General features: G+C 49.5%; 1 protein-coding gene across 2 annotated transcripts in view; it reads right to left on the bottom strand.

Moving 5' to 3' along the window:
- Window positions 1-11,267, bottom strand: part of LOC133760117 (uncharacterized) — a 79,706-nt gene extending 68,439 nt beyond the window's left edge. For both annotated transcript variants that reach the window (XM_062192102.1, XM_062192103.1), the window contains exon 1: window positions 11,096-11,267. The gene's annotated coding sequence lies outside the window, so the exon portion shown is untranslated. The remainder of the gene's footprint in view (window positions 1-11,095) is intronic.
- Between the last annotated feature and the right edge of the window lie 4,695 nt (window positions 11,268-15,962).

Genomic DNA, 15,962 nt, shown 5'->3' with positions numbered 1-15,962 from the left:
GCGCACCTACCCCACCCCACCCCACCCCCCGCTGCTCATGCCCCGCCCTCCTCCCACTTCCGGGAGCCTATGTGGGCTCTCCCTGCAGGTGGGTCGCCCAGTGTCTCCTTGCTTGGGGGCCCCCAGACACAGACACAGCCCCGGGGAGTCCCTCGGCCTGCAGCCTCAGGACAGCCACTGCTAAGGTCCCTCGGTTTTGGAGGCTGACGCCCAAAGTTGCCGGCTCTGCCACCCTCTCCTGCTGGGCGGAGCACAGTCCGCCGGTGCACACAGGACCCTCTGCTCCTGCCCGCCTCGGCCGCCGGCGCAGGATCCTGTCTGCACAGATGCCCGGTAAGCCTGACACAGGACTGGCCAGCCGTGTGTCTGCCCACAGCCGTCACCAAAGGCCCTGAGATTGAGGCGGTGTCAGAAGGCCGTCTCCCCTGTTTTCTTCCAGGAGAGGCCGCGGGAGGAGGGGAGCATACTTAGGGGGTTTTCAAGAAGTCCTCTGTGCCCCAGAGGCGTCTGCATCTGAGCATGGGGGCCGCTTCATGGCTTCTTCCCACTCCAATGGGCCGACCGGTGGAGGCTTTACGCCAGACACAAAGTTAGTTTCAAACACTAGTTAATGAATCTATTTTTCATTTTGCGTAGAAGCTGGTGATCAGTGGACACCTTTCTATGACTATTTTTTTGCACTTGGCTGACTTGGGTTGGTATGAGATGTTCTGTTTCGGTTCCTCGAACACTGGGCATCCCCGATCTGTTTGGATCTGTACGCACGACAGAGGCTTTGTAAATTGTAGCTGTTTAAGCTGCCACCTGCAACGTCGGCATCCTATATGGGTGCCGGGTCCCAGCTGCTATACTTCCAATCCAGCTCCCTGCTAATATGCCTAGGAAAGCAGTGGGAGATGGGCCAACTCCTTGGGCCATGGCACCTGTCAGCACAGGACCACTTGAAGGTCCTGGCTCCTGGCTTCAGCCTAACCCAGTTGTGGCCCTTGGGCCATTTGGGAAGTGAACCAGCAGATGGAAGATCTCTCTCTCTCTCTCTAACTCTGGATTTCAAATAAATAAATATAATTTAAAAAATAAATAAAGGGGCATTTATGTGAATAAAGTTACGTGATAGAGAAAAAATTTTTAAATAAATCAGCTTCTGACATCCATGTCAATATAATTTAATTGTCACTATTCACCTTCTCTTGCTTTTTAATGAATGAAATGATGTCACATGTAAGAGCTAATTCTAATATACTTCCTCTCCCAACTTCTTTCTTGGTTAGAAATTTGTTATTTCTTCCCCTGGCCTTCTTATTTCTGTTATACTAATTGTTATGCAAGAAACATTTTAATTTTCAATAACTTGGTTATCCTTAATTTCTTTGATGTTCATAATAGACTTAGATATGTCAAATACACTTGTTGTCAGCTTCCATAGTTTCGATTAAAGTCAATCTTGTTGAGGCCGGCAGTGGGGCATAGCAGGTTAAGCCTCCACCTGTGACTCCAGCATCCCATATGAGTGCTGGTTGAGTCCTGGCTGCTGTGCTTCTGATCAAGCTCCCTGCTATGGCCTGGGAAAGCAGTAGAAGATGGCCCAAGTGCTTGAGCACCAGCAACCATGTGGGAGACCCAGAAGAAGCTCCCGGCTCCTGGTTTCAGATTGGCCCAGCTCCAGCCGTTGTGGCCTTTTGGGGAGTGAACCAGCAGATGGAAGATTTTCTCTCTCTCCTTCTCTGTCTCTCCTCCTTTCTCTGTAACTCTTTCAAATAAATGAAAATAAATATTTTTTAAAAAGTCAATCTTGTTCCATACCAAGCAACAACTCCCATGTTCCTACCCACTTCCATCTGTCGCAGCTCATGGAGTAGGACTGAGTTTATGGCCCCTGCACTACTTCAACCATCTAAGGATCTACAAAGCATGGTAATGGGTTGGGTTAGTTATATTCTTTCACGGGATCTCAATTAGGGAGCACTGAGAGAATGAAGCAACTGTCAGAGAAAACTCACTGGAAAGATTATAAGGAAAGAGACCAGGAGGCAAGTCAGAGGGGAGAGTTTCGCACATGCCGGTCTCGGCAAATCAAAGAAGCAACAACTAGGTGCAAGCCAAAAGCCGTGAGATGGACAGCAGTTACTCGGAATAAAGCTGGAAGACCAAGGCCACAAGGAGCCAAAGGAGCCCACGTAATGCAACACAGAGGGAGAAGAGCAGAACATGGGAGCTAGAGGAGCCTAGGTGAGCGAGGCTGTCCCTGGAGCTGCTGCTCTGCCTGAATGGTTTCCTGCTCTGCCTTCAGGTTCCATCCACGAACACCCTTCCAGCGACGGCCCTTTTCTTAAGGAAACTTGAGTGAGTCAGTTCTTTGCAATCAGAAGCTTTTTTCCTAGAGGGTTCAGCACTTAAAACCTTTCTTAAAAAAAAAAAATGAAACTTGAGTTGTATGGCCTGTCTCTGTTTCAGACGGCCACAGCTGCAGATTCCTGAAAGTCAGACATTTGCCTTCCTAGCCTTTGATTGCCCAGACTTCCTCCAAAGTATCTGTTTTCCCTGTTTCAGAGACAGCAAAAATGTTTCCTCTTTTGCTGCTACTTCAATATTGATAGATGGTTCTGCGAGAGGGTCAGGCAGGCAAACATCATCAACACAGGCGCTGGGGTGCAGCAGGGTAAGCTTGTGGGACTCCCACATCTCATACCGGAGTGCCAAAGCTCCATTCTTTTTTTTTTTTCTTTTAAAAATATTTATTTATTTATTTATTTGAAAGTCAGCTTACACAGAGAGAAGGAGAGGCAGAGAGAGAGAGAGGTCTTCCATCGAATGGTTCACTCCCCAATTGGCTGCAACGGCCGGAGCTATGCTGATCCGAAGCCAGGAGTCAGGAGCTTCCTCTGGGTCTCCCAAGCGGGTGCAGGGGCCCAAGCACTTGGGCCATCTTCTACTCTCCCAGGCCACAGCAGAGAGCTGCATCAGAAATGGAGCAGCCGGGACTAGAGCTGGTGCCCATATGGGATGCCGGCACTGCAGGTGACAGCTTTACCCACTATGCCACAATGCCGGTCCCCAAAGATCCATTGTTGCCTCTGCTTCTGATCCAGCTCCCTGGGAAGCAGCAGATGATGACCCATCTTCTTGGGTCGCTGCCACTCATATGGGAGACCTGGATGGAGTTCCTGGCTCCTGGCTTTGGCCTGCCTCAACTCTCACTGTTGCAGGCACTTGGGGAGTGAACCAGTGGATGGAGGAACGCTCTCTTTTCCCTCTCATCCTCCCCTTCAAATAAAAATACAAAAATAAACCTTGAAAAAAGCATAACCAACTAATTCATCACCTGTGACTCTTCAACATACAAAGTCAATTCTTGGTAAGGGAGTCACAAGGCCCAAGAACGGGCACATGAAAACCAGAAGCATCAGGGCATGAGAAAAGGGAGAAACTGGGAGAACACAGAAGACTTTGCTATGAATGTGCAGTGTATTCTTTGCACAGATACCCTCTGAGAGATTCCCTTCTTAAAACCCAGGATGGAAGGTAGCTTTATTACAGGTTTTTCCTGTCATGCCTTCTGTATTTAGTTAAACTTAACTAATACGCTACATTCCAATGTGAACCACTGACTCACTCAACAGCACTTCTTGATTGCCTGCTCAGTTTTACCCTGCCCTAAGCTGAGGGGTGTGAAAACTAAAGGCAGACCTGATCTTTGAGGGTGCTGAACCCCTGAGTGGGTCACAGCCTGGGGGCGAGGGAGGGGGAGGCAGATGATTCCAACACAGTGTGATAAGGTGACAGGGGGCACATAAGCGTATGCCATCCCAAGACGTGGTGGAGTGGGGACAGGGTGGTTTGCATCCAGGGGACTTCTTAAAGAAATGCTGAGGCTAAGTCTTGAAGGAGCAGCAGGATCCGTTTTGGAATAGATGAGGCAGACAGACACTCTGGAAGAGGAAGCATGGGGCCGGCGCTGTGACGTAGCAGGTGAGGCTGCTGCCTGAAGTGCTGGCATCTCATGTGGGCGCTGGTTCAAGTCCTGGCTGCTCCACTTCCGATCCATCTCTCTGCTATGGCCTGGGAAAGCAGAAGATGGCCCAAGTTCTTGGGCCCCTGAACCTGCGTGGGTGACCAGGAAGAAGCTCCTGGCTCCTGGCTGTTGACTTCAGATCGGCCCAGCTCCGGCCGCTGCGGCCCACTGGGGAGTGAACCAGCAGATGGAAGACCTTTCCTCTCTTCCTCTCTCTCTTTCTCTCTGCCTCTCTTTCTTTCTGTGTGTAACTCTTTAAAATTAATAAATAAATCTTTAAAAAAAAAAAAAAAAAGGAGGAAGCAGCCTAGGCGCTGACACAGGAGTTAAAGTACTGCATTGCTTAGACTGCATTGCCTGAGACCCCCAGAGTGCCATGGTCCTCTGTATAGTAAACCACAATGCGGCCATCCCCAGGGCCAGTCTGTCCTTGGGCCTCATTCAAAATGTCCTTTGTCCACAGAGCCTCAGCAAAAGTTCTCTCCTCAAACAGATGCTAACTGTATAAGCCATGAGGCAAGAGAAAGTCCAGTAAGTCAGTATTAGAGAGGCTGAAGCTACCTCAAGGCCCGAGAGTCTCCCTTCTGCGCACTGATAGCTCGACTTCCTCCAAACGCTTTCAAAATGGTAGTTTTGAATTTGTGGATGTATTTTTCAGGAAAAGAGGTGATTATGTTTTTTTGTGTAATTACTACAGCTCTTTCAAGCTTTCGACTAAAGGTATTTTCAGTCTTTAAGTGAAGAACATACAAATACTTTTGATAGCTACTTATGTCATTACAAATTAGATTGGCGATAAGTTTAAAACAGGCTCTTCTGTTCCCTGACAGTGTTTGGCATTCATCAGGAAGTAAACATGCTACACGTTTCTGTGGGGTATAATCTTAGGTTCTAAAATGCTTGCTGGTCTCACCAATCCTGTTTTCCCATCTTTAAAGTCAATAATACATTTCCCTCATGTATCCATTTTTTAAGTGTTATGAAATTAAGTAAGCTATTGAATGTTAGGAATTTTAAGCAACATCATAATTAAATATAAATGAATATATGGTCTTCAAACTCCCCTCTCCCAATTAGAAATTAATTATTTCTTATATACTATTTTTTCCAGAGGGAAAAGATTTATCTATTTATTTATTTCATTAAGACCAATGAAAAGAGAGTCATTGGTTCACCATCCAATCAGCCTTGAACTGGTCTCTCTTGTTACAAGTGAGAGGACATTCCTAAAACATGGCAGAACAATTGCTTCTGGGCATTCTAAAAATTGCACGGAAAGCTACAATATAACATTTAAAAATGATGTCTTCTCTGAGGTTTAACGAGTTTCAAACAGATAGTGCTCAGCACCACTCATAGAAATAACACGATTAATGAAAACATCATTCACTCTCGGCCTCACCCAGACAGACTGCAGAGCCAGTTTACCACTCACAGCCCAGCAACATATGTGACAAATCCACACACATAATTTATGTGCATATATGGAACCTACCGGCAAGTCTTCAACAATATCCTTCAGGAGTTGTAGATCATACAAACTGTCAATGATGCTGCCATCCCCCGCAGCACGGCGTTAAAACACGCAGCGCGGCTCATCAGCACTACTCTCGCTTAAACTGGTCTTTTGCATCCTCCAAACAACGTGTGAGCAGGGTACAAAAAGAAACAGCACGGTCTCTAGGAGAGAGCGTGCGAGAACAGTGAAGCTAAGAGATGTGCCCAGTGCCCGTCCATTTTAAATGCGTCCTTATTATACAGGAAGACGTGCATTCCAAACAGCCTATTCTTTTGAAAATGGTTCTTTAGTCTCTTGCACATGTGCCTGCATGCTGACTGGCAAATTCTCTTAAAATCCAAAAATTAAAATCCCACATTTTCCTATTGTGCCTTTCAGTTCAACATGTTGACGCAGTTTGCATGCTGGAGATATAGAATGAATCCTATACATCCACACAACCCACAATATTTCCCCTTCAGTAACCATAGTTCTTGAATTGGGCTTTGTATACAGTGACCAGGGGACGAGACCCATGGAGTATCGGATTCACAGGATCAGAGACACGCTGAAAAGCAGAACTGGAAGGAATCTTAAAGGTGACTGATACCAATTCCTCCTCCTCAAAGAGGTCAGCGGGCAAGTGTTTTTGCAGGGTTTGAGATGCTGCTGGGGATGCCTGCCTCTCATATCAGAGGGCCAGGGTTCGAGTCCCAGCTCTGCTTCTGATCCCAGCTTCCTGCCAATGTGCATCATGGGAGGCAGCAGTGACGGCTCAGGCACTGGGGTGTCTGCTACCCGTGGGGGAGACCTGCACTGAGTTGTGGGCTCTTGGGCTTGGCCTGTCCTAGTCCTAGCTGTCACAGGCATTTGAGGAGTGAAAACAGCAGACAGAAGATCACCCTGTCTGTCTCTGTCTTTCTCTGTGTCTCTCTGCCTTTCAAATAAAACAAAAAGAAATTTAAAAAATTAAGAGGTCAAAAGAAACTAGTAAAAACAAAACGAAAACCAAGTCCAATGTACTTTGTAGAAGACATGTCCTTATTAAATTAAGATTAGAGGTCTTTCTTTTTTATCAACACTCTGAGTCTTAAACAAGGGGGCCAGGGGCTAGCATATGAGCACAGGTTCAAATCCCAGCTGCTCCGCTTCCTATCCAGCTCCCTGCTAATGCTCCTGGAAAAGCAACAGAGGATGATTCAAGTGCTTGGGCTCCTGCCACCAGCATGGGAGACCTGGCTGGAGTTCCAGGCTCCTGGCTCTGACCTGGCCTAGCCCTGGCTATTGCAGCCATTTGGGGAGTAACTCAGCAGATGAAAGATTCTCTCTCTGTGTCTCTATATCTCTAGCTCTCTCTTTCTCTCTCTGTGCCTGTCTTCCCCTCTCTCTGTAACTCTGCCTTTCAAACAGATAAATAAATCTTTTTTTTGGGGGGGGGGCGTAAAACTAAGCCAATTTATTTTAATGTGAAGTCAAAACAGTACCTTTAATCTGAATAGCATGGTGACCGTGTGGGTTCTCTGTGTCTCATCTCAGGAAGAGATGGTCTAACAGCGAGGCTCAGTCGCTAACTATCTCACCTCTTATTTTCTTGTGAGCCCCTGGGTGAGACACATAGCCTGACTCCAATACAACAGAAAGATAACAACATGACTTAATTCGCAGGACTGTTATAAGAGAGGGCTAAGCAGCTATTTCAGAGTGCATTACAGTGTGAGGGCTTACAAAGGATGGAGCAAATTTCCATTTTACATCTTAGATTTATGTCTCTTGGAGGGGGGCAGAATACCCACAAAATCTCCTTCAGTAAAACGCCTTGTGAACATGTTGTGTGTAGCTCACCCATGTGGAGGACGCCCCACGTGCCGTGTGGGTTAGTTGGACTAAAGCCTCCAGCAGTTTTACTTAGACGCAGTACCCACCCTTTGCACCTTTGCAGTGTCCTCAGAGTCCTGCCGGTATTTCACTGCTGGCTACATCTTTCCTCCAACTGAATGCTGTTCTTTCCCTCTCATCCCTCCTCACTCTGGATTCCTCTCCCAGCGCCAACTGAGACGGCCGCCCCCAGAGGCGGCTTCCCGGGAGTAACACATTTGAGGGGTGGGGGAGTCTGCCGGAAGGGATCAAAGGCTTGCAAATGAAGTGCATCCCGCTCGGGAGGAGAAGGCCTGGCCACAGGCGCCAAATGCAGCCCAAGCCAAGTTCCAGTGCAGCTTGTTTGCCATCATGTGGGCCGGGCCCATCACTGCGTAGCCAGGCTGAGTGCATGGCAATGACTCTGATTTTGCGCGTCACACAGCTTACCCACACAACATGTGTGGGTTCCCAAAGTATAGGCGCCACATCTATGATTTATGTGTGGGTGGGCATGTCTGTCTCCTTTTTAAATTATTAAATTAATCTTTGAAAAAAGATGGATTGACATCACTCCTCTCAGTGCTAAGGAAAGATACAACGTAGAGACCGGTGGCAAATGCATTAACACAAATGTGCCTCTACGGAAGTGAGTGGCATTTCAGACAAGGAAGACCGGAAACAGGGCAGAGAGGTGAGGGGTGGGAAAGACAGACGGTCCTACCTCTGCTATCACCAAACCAGTAAAAGATGCTAATGACCCAACCAAAGAGGGATCTGTTGGAGAGGTGTTGAAAAAACTTCCCCTTACATAAATAGATGGGCGGCCTTGGTCTTTTCCTTCTACTTATTGGACTTGGACTTGGAAGAGGACAGTGATACTGGTGGAGTTTCCAGCAGCTATGCGCTTAGTATCAGCCAGAGGAACTCTGGAATGAGTGAGGTGAGACAAGAGCCTCAGTAACCAGTCTCCTCCAGCGCCTATTAGAGCTTAACAGTGTGCAGAGGCTACAGCTAACGCGAATTACCCGGATAATGACTGCTCCATAGCCAGCTCACAACAAGTGTGAAGTTATTTAATAGTACAAGTGTAAAGGGTAAGCAGATGTTATTTGTGTGTCTGCTGTGCTGTGTGCTGAGCGAGAGGAGAGTTTCCTGCTGTGTGTGCAATCGCTGGGTTGTGCGTGACCAGGACCACCACCAGTGGAACAGGGCTTGGCCGGGGCAGGGGACTCAGCCACAAGAGGAAGGGACAGTGACCTCCTGTGATCGACAGCTTGTACAACTCTATGTCCAGCACTGTGATATATGTTAGCAAGATAGCAACTGCTGATTTGTGGAACTCTGTGGCTCATGTTGACCATCCTCTCAAAACTGGAAGAGCCCTGTGGCCCTGGGCACATCTGCCTTGCTCTTCCCCACCCCTCAGAAGCGCTTCTACAATACGAGTTGGATGCACACACGGACGCAAGAATGAATTCACGTTGTGACCCCTGTTTGTGCCTCGCTGTGGCATGAGCAGCGCAGAGGGTGCTGCTAGAACCCAGCACAGCCAGTGGAACAGCCAAGGGTGGCTGTCTCTGCTGGCCAAGAGTGGGCGTGTGTAAGGGTGAGCGCGGGGGTGAGGGGAGGGCACTCTGTGCCCCAGGTATGGTCTAGATGCCACACTCCAGCTTCCTTGAACCCCTTCCGATCCTTACTCCTCTTTCTTGGGCCTTAGCGCCCTCACCTATAGCATGATGGGTAACCTTTCTTCCCGCTGTGGTTCTGAAAATCTAACATTTTAGGCAGATTATCTGGACCCTGAAATCTTGCCAGAGCCAGATCGCGGGAAGATCTGCTGCCTACAAAGGAGAAAGCAGCTAAGTGTTAAGATATAAAGTACAGCTCTATTCTAAGAAAACATCAAATCTGGGCTTTGGGAGGGCCTTCTTTGCCAGAGTCAGGCCAATGAATTTCTTTCCTTGATCCTTTCCCACACCCTAACATCAGGTTTCCAGGCTTCTGTGGGAAGAACATAAATGTGTTCACCCAGGGCTGGCCTTTTGCTTCAACCTCTCCTATCACAGGGAGCCAGGGAGCCCATCTGATAAACACTTGCAGTTACAATGAAAGGAGGCACAGCCTCCCAGACTTTTACAGAATTTTTTTTTTCTTGGACAAGTAGCAGAGTCATAGAAAACCTAGAATTAGGAAAGAAAGCAAAATTTCCCCAAGAGAATTCAGAGAGACAGGTACAACTGAGAGGCGTGAAACAATCAGTGTGCAAGAACAGAAGAAAGGACATCTACAGTTCAAGAAAATAAGCAGACAGTCCTCGCTTTGAAAAAGAACATTGTTGGAGATGAATATTAAGTCCCATCTTAGCCTTCTATTCCCATCTCTCAAGATGTCACTTTAAAACGCAAAAGGTTTTATCCACAAAACCGCCAGCGAGTAAACAGTCTTCACATTCTTACCCTCACACACCCCCACCGTAAGATATTTACTCTCTGATAAACAGCAATTGTAAATAAATCTCTTTTAATCTCGCGAAGCCACAATAAAAATCTTCAACCTCCAAGGTAGAGTTTACAGCTGTGTGTGGTTGCCCTGCCAGCACCACACAACACAAGGGCTGGGGTAAACTACTCTCCACAAGGCACATTTTGCCTCCCAAGCATCTCGCGATGACCTTCTTTTTACAAAAAGATGTACTAGGGAGGAGGAGAGGGGAAACCCGACCCCTCCCACCCCATTCTCCGTCCAAATCGGCCAATAAATCTAACGAAAAGATACAAGAGAACAGGACAGAAGCCAACAGGTGGAAAAAGGCTTTTTGTTTCCTTAGAAATGCTCATCACTTGATCTGTGCTCCGGGCTCTCCTCGACTCAGGGCGTCTTTAATGCCGGTTTATTACCGCGAGGATGATGATCGAAAATAATGATCACACTTCTACTTGGTGATTCCACAGCCTCTCTAGCTTGAAGATTTCTCCACGCGTGTTAGCCACAGCGCTCAGCTCTGGTCGCTAGATCCCAGGGAGACGTGCAACGGCATCCCCAGCCAGCTCTCGGACGGTTTCCCGGACGGGGAAACTGAGGCAGGGGCACCCCACAACTCCGTGACAGTGCCTCCGAGCGCAGGAATCCCCGAGGCGGGCAAAGTTTCTGCCTCGTCTCGCGGCAGAGTTCTCTGGCTCTCCCTGCTCGCCGGCCATGCCGAGTCTGGGCGCGGGTGACAGGGCTCGGGCTGGAGCTGCCCTCGGCGGGGGGCGAGTCCACGCGCCCCCAGACCCACGGGCACACACGCTCGCACACACAAAGCTCGGCGCAGTCCCTGCGGCCGCTCGCTCGGCAGCGCCCCGGCAGCCCTGGCTCGGCCCGAGAACGCCCCGCTCGGCCTCCAGCGAACCGCGGCTCTGCCCTTCTCTCCCTCTCCTCCACGCTGCTCGCTCGCGCGCGCTCTCTCTCTCTCTCCCTCCCACCCTCCACCCCCACACCCTCCTCCCACCCCTCTCCATCCACCCCTTCTCCCCCACCAACCCAGAGGCACACGATCGTGTTCCTGGGGTTCCCTCGAACGAGGGGCCACCCCAGCCCCGAGCGCCTAGAAAGACTTCCAGGGCCAGCGCAGGAGCTGCAACCGCAGGACCCCAGCGCGCCTCCAGAGCAGCGCAGGAATGAGACCCCCACTTCCAGGCACCGGCGAACGAGCCTGCCGCCGAAGGAGGAATTGTTAGGGCGCTTACCTTTTTTATGAGGAGAAATTCTGGAGAATCATTTCAGAAACTGAGGGGGGAAAGTGAATGAAGACAAAAAAGACCCTTTTCCTGCAATCCCTGGCCTCCTGGTATCAAGACACCAGGACAACATCAAAGCAACTTAGGGGGAACACTTTAGGGGCCTATTGTCTGCTCTGGTCTGATCTGTTTTTCTTCTGCCTCCCCCTCTTGCCGCGGTGACACTTGGTACGGCCCAGGCATTCATGCCAAGTAGCTTTCACACATGGAAGCTTGTCTCAAGCAATTGCTGACAAGCCACAAACAAGACATTCTCCCTCCCTTCTCCGCGCCCCCCCACCCCCCCTCCACCTTTTCCTCCTCCTCTCTTGTCTCCCCTCCTCCTTTCTTCTGAATGCAAACTAAAACTCTCCAGTGACAGGCAGGCTCGCAGGCTTGGCCTAGCTGCGCAGGCAGACACACACACACACACACACACTCACTCACTCACTCACACGCCAGCAGCTCAGCTAGTTGCTGCTGCACTGGTGGAGTTCAGAGACAGGAAAAGCCCAGCCTGAGTTGGGGGCAGGGAGAGAAAGAGAGAGGGAGCGTGAGAGAGCAGAGAGCTGTCCTAGTAAAATGGCAGCGGAGAGGTGAGCCCTTTGGAACACGACAGTGGCCACACACGTGTGCGCACGGACAGACAGACTCGGAGGCCGTCTGAGCTCCAGCGAGAGTGAGACGGAGGACGTGACAAAGGGGAAAGCCAGGTCCCATCAGCCTGAGACTGGCGGAGAGTGGAGGTCCGCGTGGTGGTGGGTGGACCCAGCACTGGGTTGCCCGTGGGATGCTCAGCTGGATTGTCATCTCCTTCCTTGTTCCCTAAGGCTCTGGGCTTCCTTCACTACATAATGAAGCATAGGCCAGGCTACTAGTTAAAATAAAGCCATGAAATGTGTAACTTAAACTGAACTGTAGGTTCAACTTGTACCCAGGATATTTTTAAGTGCAGCATTTTTTTTTTAAAAAACACAAACCCTAGAGAGCAGTAGCAAGGAGAATAGTAACAAGTAGTGTAAACTATGAGAGCTGTGAAGTGTGATGCTGAAGTTACTGATTGCCAGGCGGCAGGAATTTATGGAGGGGTGGGCATGCGAGTTACAGGGGGGGAGGGTGAGTCTGTGAGCTGTTCTCCAGGAATTGGGGGGGGGGGTGAGGTAGGATAATGAATATGGCAAGAAGCAAGCAGGAATTTGATTGGTGTGGAGCGAGGAGGGTGGGGGGTTGGAAAAGGTGGGAGAGAGAGAGAGAGAGAGAAAGAGAGAGGGGGAAAGAGAAGCAACACTGCATCAAAAAAAGAAGAAATATGGACGGCCAGGCGTGGAAACATGTGGAGTAAGTGGAATGGCAGAGGAAGGCCCAGAATCTGTGCAAATCTGCAGATGGCACGAGCTCAGGAGGCCAGGATCAGGAGGAAGAATGACAGGAGGACTGCAAGACATTCAGATCTTTGCCGCGTGTGGTGTCAGAGCGAGCCGGGTCTCCTCTGCCTGGGCCTCCTCTGCCTGGGCCCGAGAGTTACCCCTGTGCTCCAGGGTCTGAACAGAATCGCAGCTCCTGACTGGCGCTAGAGCAGAGCAGATTTGGCTTTTTGCACGAAGCTGGCTCCTCCCCTGGTCCTCTACGAAACAGAAATGAGGTGAACACACTCATGCTTTCCTAGGCATGCGGTAAGGAAACAAAACCATGGTTCTTTTTCTACTTCCTGATAGCCAGCTGGCCTGCTGGTCCCGAAAGCTCATCTCATTCTTGTTCCTGTTACTCCTGTCTCTTGGTTGACTTCCCCATTGTCACTGATCCCCAGATCAGTCTGTGCCCCATTGCCATTAACGGTGGTGGTGATGATGATGGTAATGATCACTCGGTACCCAGTATCCATGTGCTTCTCTGCATTTGTTCCAAGCCTGAGATGATTTCTAGTGAGAACACCTTCATTTACAGATGATGAACAACGAGGCACATAGAGGTAGAGTAACTGGTCTGGGGTCACCCAGCACGGCAGAGTGAAGCTGAAAGCAAGCTGAGCTCTGTGTGGTCCTGCCCTGAGTAGCCCAGGTTCCCATGGCTCCCCAGGCCCAGTGGGCTGAGGCCACCGCTTCTGCCCCCCAGGGCTGGTTGGGATCCTGCCCCTCTGAGCCAAGGGAACTTCTGACCTCCCTTACCAGGCTCCTGACTCACCCTCCACTTCTAAGAGGTGGTGACTCACTGTGCACAATGAGGCCTCCTAGGCAAAAATTGCATAAGGGGTCACCTTAACCTTTCATGATGATCTGCGGATTGCCAGGCGATGGAGAAAGGCAGCCAGGGCCAGGGCAGCTTGCCTTCCTTAAATACAAATGTGTATGTTACCAATAACAAAAGAGTTGCAAGCATCCACACAATGTTGATGATAATGACTGTGATAGTGGCTAACCTGTGGGAAGCACCTAGATACCTAAAACAACCCTATAGGTATAAACGATTATTGCTTCCATTGGATGAAGAAGTTAAAGCACATAGGTTAGGGAATGTGCCAATGTCACTCACCTTGGAAGTGGTGCCTGCGATACGGCCCCCGGGAATCTGCCTTTTTGGAGAGAGACTGTGATAGCCACTGCTAGGCTCTCCTCTTAAGAAGAGTGGTTCCTGCCCAGTGAGAGGAAGCAGAGGGAAGCCATGATGGTCCTGTGTCTTCACACGTGTTGTTAAACCTCATGCCATCTCCCAGCCCGTGTCAGTGTCCCCGCCCAGCCCTAATCCCCCAGTTCTTCCATGGACCCACATGGCACACAGACAACACAGAGCCCCCAGGTCAGAACACACCCATGGGGACCCAGCTCCCACTGCCAGTGCCTCCATCACTGGTGGCTTCCACCTGCCGACTCCACGGAGTCACAGGAGAATCCAAGTGGGTGGGTGAACAAGGCCATTGCCTTGGTGCTTCTGTTTGTTTTACAAGACTTCTGAATGCTAACTATGGAGGTATAGAGAATGTTCTAGATTCCTGGGCAGAAGTCTGGGATTCTGGTGCTGGTTTCCTGCACTCCGCAGGCTGTGAACCTGGGCCTGGCTCTCTGAGCCTTGTTTCCTCAGCTGTAAGATGAGCCCATGACCTTCCCCAGGCTAAAGCCCATTCCAGCTCTGAAACGTTATCATTCTAGTGGTTGTCTGGTTGACGAGATTAGATGCCCAGGGAGGGGGCTGGGGCTGGAACTGTGATATAGTGGGCCAAGCCTCCGCCTGCGGTATTGGCATCCCATATGGGCACCAGCTCACATCCTGGCTGCTCCTCTTCCAATCCAGGTCAAGTGCCTGGGCCTCTGTACCCACGTGGGAGACCCAGAAGACTCCAGCCACTGGGGCCATTTGGGGAGTGAACCAACGGATAGAAGACAGACTCTTTCTCTCCTCTCTCTGTAACTCTGCCTCTCAAATAAATAAATAAATCTTTAAAAATAAAGAAGCAGCTAAGGGAGCTGAGATGTGTGTTTGGGCCCAGGTGTGCTGGAGAGGGAAGAGGAGGAAAGCCCCTCGCTGACTGCCCTGTGCGTGAGACAGTACGTCTCTACTGGCCTGACTTCTCCGTTAGAGCCATTTTCTGCTTTACTTTGTTCCACTGCGAGAGTTTCCACCAATTACAAAATCTCTCACAATGTTAACCTTTCAAAACTGTAAACACCTCTAGAGGGGGGTAAGGAAAAAGCAACCTTTCATACTTTAGTGTGAATTATTTCATTAGCCTCCTATCCGGCCAACACATCGTTTATAGCAAATAGCTGTCTAGACTGGAGGGTCCCGAGGAGAGAATGTGGGAGGTAGGTAGATGGTCAACGTGTAGACGACTCTGGTGTAAGGCAGGCCTGGCTTCGGGGGTTGCTCAGAGCAGTAGAAAGTCAAAGGACTCCAGGAGATGAGACAAGCTATGAGGAGAGGCGAGGCGAAAGACCAAAAGTTCCACACTCAGGGAGAAGCCTAGAGACAAAGCAGGAGGCAGGCCCTTGCTTCCTCTTCCTCCACACTCCCCTTCCTCCTTCCCCGGCATCCACACAGGTCCAGGGAAGCTGCCTGCGGGATTCATTACGGGATCGAAGCTCCATTCAACCTGGGGAAATGCTTCAATTTCCTAACATGCAACTTACAAAGTAACCTTAGCAAGACATAGGCTGCTCAGAATTCATCTCCCTACCTGTATATATTTAACCACAGAAAAAGAACGTGGGAGTCCAATGAGGCTTCTTTCTCTTCCCCCACGTTTCTAGAAGGTGAATTGTTTGGCATAAAGGAGAGAATCAAGCAGAAAATCAAGAACCAGATTTCAAGTTTTACCAAGATAAAGCAGCAATTTAGATTAGGCAGAGAAGATTAGAACTCACCTAATCTGAAAATAGCTGCCTCTTCTAATAATAAGTGAAATGAATTCTAGAAAGAGATAGCACTCAGAGTGCAGTTGCCGGGTTCTGGAACAAAAAGTTCCAGATCCCACCATCCGTGCACTTACGTGCTAATGAACTCAGTCCAATCTTCTAACCTTTCTGAGCTACAGTTTCCAATGAATTACCGTGGAAGCGAATCTCTTAAACAGCAAAAAATGTCATGCAAATTTTAGCTGGTAAGAGGTAATAAGAATAGCAGCACTGTGTGCTGCGCATGCTCTGTACACATTATCTCATTTAATCCTTGCAGCTTACTATTTTAGGAGAGTTGCGTTGCAAGGACGCAGTGTATTGTTGTGTGTGGCTGCTTGTGTCTGGAGTCAGGGCATCGAGTTACAGGCTCTGTGATTTTGGAAGAGTCACGCAACCTTTCTGAGCTGCAGTGTCTTCATCTGTAAAATGAGGATATGAATCCCACCCCA

This window comes from Lepus europaeus, chromosome 5 (assembly GCF_033115175.1).
Source record: "Lepus europaeus isolate LE1 chromosome 5, mLepTim1.pri, whole genome shotgun sequence".
NCBI classification, from domain to species: Eukaryota; Metazoa; Chordata; class Mammalia; order Lagomorpha; family Leporidae; genus Lepus; species Lepus europaeus.
Note: the sequence above shows the minus strand (reverse complement) of the source record. Positions and strands in the feature narration are given on the sequence as shown.